This window comes from Hipposideros armiger, unplaced genomic scaffold (assembly GCF_001890085.2).
Source record: "Hipposideros armiger isolate ML-2016 unplaced genomic scaffold, ASM189008v1 scaffold_141, whole genome shotgun sequence".
NCBI lineage: Eukaryota > Metazoa > Chordata > Mammalia > Chiroptera > Hipposideridae > Hipposideros > Hipposideros armiger.
The window spans coordinates 3,397,409-3,400,346 of record NW_017731491.1 but is presented as its reverse complement, the minus strand read 5'-3'; the positions used below and the strand labels follow the sequence as shown (position 1 = coordinate 3,400,346).

The following is a 2,938-nucleotide window of genomic DNA, read 5'->3' as shown; positions in this document are numbered from 1 at the left end:
GTGCAGGCAGCAGTGTCTGAGCTGCACCCAGCTGGGGCTCAGGTTACAGGAATCCCACCAATGTGACAACTGCCCATGGACCCACGGTTGCAGAGGGGAAGAAGTGGTCTGAGGGACCAAGCCTTGATATAGCCAAAGGACACAGTAGCTAGAAAGAGCCCCCCAGGCAGCGCGGGGCACCCCACAAGATACCAGGAACATAAAATGCAGGACACTGCTCCTTTGCCACAGCCAAGTTCTCCACCCGCACGTGGGCCTGACCACACCGGACAAGTCATCCCCACCTCACGTCTCGGGCTCTCGCCTAAGAGGTAGGCTGAAGACACTCGCCCATGAACCTCCACACCCAGCAGAGACCTGGATCCTGGCCTAGCCCTCAGTCTGAGGTTTTCCTCAGCCAAGGCCCCAGCGCTCACTGGCGTGCTCTCCAAGAATCCCTTCTCACTCCTGGCTGCCCACCCCTTCATGGGAAAAACATCTGCTCAACGGGGAGAGACTGACACAGGGCTTCTCCCACAGAGACCGCAACCGGGAGCCTGTGTGAAATTAGGCAGTCAAGGAAGAGGGGGCGCCCACTCCCACCCATGCCCAGCTCTGTCTCAGCTTCAGCCAGCTGGGCTGCTCGAGACACACTGGCAGCAGAGATGGAGGCTGCCTTGGGCCTGAGGTCAGCAAGCGGGTAAGAAGTCCGTAGCACAGAAGCAAATGGATGTTTGGGACCTCCCGAGAGGGCAGCAACAGAGCCGATTTCTATCAGGACAACTTTGAGGAGCTGCAAATTTTGGCTTCTGGAAAAAGTGCTCCCACCACTACCACTAAATTCATTCGCTGTGCCTGCCATGTCCAGGACACAGCACTGTCCCTCCCTGGGCGCAGTCCTGCTGTCGGCCTCTGCTCCCCACCTCGCCACTCTCTCTCCTCTCCGGTCTCTGAGTCACCAGTACCCAGATCCCCCTTGCCCAGCTCTTGCCTCTGCAGACAAAAAAAGATGACAAATGACCCAGACACACAGCACATCGGGCAGTCAGGAGCAGCGGAGCCTGGAAAAATGAGGCTTTGTCCAGAGATGAGGAGGGGCTGGCAGGGTGTCTTGGCGAAGAGGCGGGTAGGGCCGTGGCCAGGTCGGGACACTGGGACAGACAGCTGGTCTGGTGGGCAGGTGGCCAGTGGGGCAGCAGGCCTGTGACAGTAAGAGTAGTGGATGACACCCCCAAACTGCTGGAATAGGAGTCTTCTCCGAGACAGAATCAGAGCTTCCCTGGAGGAGACAAGGAAGGAGATGATCATCAAACACTGGGCGAAGGGAGGAAGGGAGAACACATGTGCCCACGGCCAAGGCCCACCGAAGATGCTTAGGACCGCATGGTGCTAAGTACAAGGGTGCCAGACTTTCTACAGCCTGAGAAGTTGGGCATAAACATGAATTTGGTGAACTGAGGTGTCTGAAGTACAAGATGAGAGTTGGAAGTCAATATCAGCATCCCCATTTTCTCTTCTGTGTTTTTCATAGATCAGGTTTTTCTAAAATGGGCTTAGCTTTGCCCTTCGCCTTGGTTGCAACTGTGACTCACACCCCTGGAGCCCCAGGCAGGGTAGAAATTCAGATGGGTCTCTAGTAACTTCACTCGCAGGAGATCAGGCCTTGAGGTGAGCTGGACCCAAGCTCCGTGCTCCGCTGAAAACCACAAGCTCCCCTGGCTGAGGCGAGGAGCAGAGGTTCTCCGTCAGGCCTTCCTGCACAATGTTTAGGGGGCTAAGGCATGTCTGGATGTGCGGGGAGGACATACCTTGGCCCAGAGCCCTAGGGAGGCTCTGGGAGTGACATAGGGAGTGAAAGGCTGGAGCAGAAAAGCAAGGGGGCAAACTGAGGACTCCCCGCTCTAGGGGAGGAAGGTTGGTTCTAGGCCCCTGCCCCTCAACCAGGCTCCTCTGGGGCAGGGAGATGGACTCAGTGAGTCTGGCCCAATCCTACAGGACAACCCTTCCCATCCACACCTGAGGCCACCTGCCTTCTTCCTGATCATAGGCTTTGGAAGAGGCGACTGACCCTCCCCAGCTGTCAGGATATCTCTGGCCATTCTCAGGTTATCAGGCCAGGTGGCCATAGCAGGATAAACACTTCACCCACCTTTGACAGGCGAAGGGCTCCTCTTTCACATTAGTGACCCTGTGTCAAGAAAAATCCATGTAAGTGCTTTATAAAACTAGACGACATAGTCCCCGCTGACTGCAGCTTCTGTGCACTCAGCTCTCAACGTTCCAGTGGTCTCAGGAAGGGACTGGAGGCCCCAGGAACCAACCGTCCACAATTCACATCTGTGTGTGTCCAAGGATGTGCCTCTAACACAGGACGTGGTGTGGCAGAGGTGGCCGGCGACCCCCAGGCTAATAACAGCACCATATGGGGACCAACTGCATCACCCCCAGATCTGACCAGAGCTTTTCCTCCCCTGGTGGGATGTGCCCCCAGGAAGGAAGTCTAGCTTTTGGAAGAGGCTGAGATGTGGGATGCTGTCCACCCCTAGGTCCTTACCGCACTGGAGCTGGCGTGACTGAGCTTATCAAAGCGGAATTTCAGGTTTGACCTCGGGGAGTTTCTGCTTTTGGCATCTAAGAAAAAAGACAAAAGTCCATGAAAAGAGGNAGCCGCAGTGAGCGGCCGTCCAGAAGCCGGCGACTGATCTGCCTCACCCGGGAAGAGCACAATGATGGTGCCAACTTGGGCCAGTCAAGCAACATTCTCCACAACTAGACTGAAGAACAAAATGACAGCAACTTGTCTGTCCCCCTTCCCCCAATTCCCCAGCACTGTTCCCATCCCCCCAATTCACCAATAAAAATCTTTAAAAAAAAAAATTCAATTGTGGTCAGTTTTTAAACATCAGCAACGAATTGAAATTTTTTAAACCATTTTTCAGGCCAAAGTAACACATCCACA

At 55.0% G+C, this 2,938-nt stretch overlaps 1 long non-coding RNA gene across 1 annotated transcript; it reads right to left on the bottom strand.

The window, feature by feature from the left end:
* Positions 1–6: 6 nt before the first annotated feature.
* Positions 7–2,616, bottom strand: LOC109386912 (uncharacterized). The gene is made up of 3 exons (XR_002124872.1): positions 2,534–2,616; positions 2,129–2,167; positions 7–1,258 (listed from the first exon to the last, which is right to left on the bottom strand). It is a non-coding gene; the product is annotated as an uncharacterized LOC109386912 (long non-coding RNA).
* Positions 2,617–2,938: the final 322 nt, after the last annotated feature.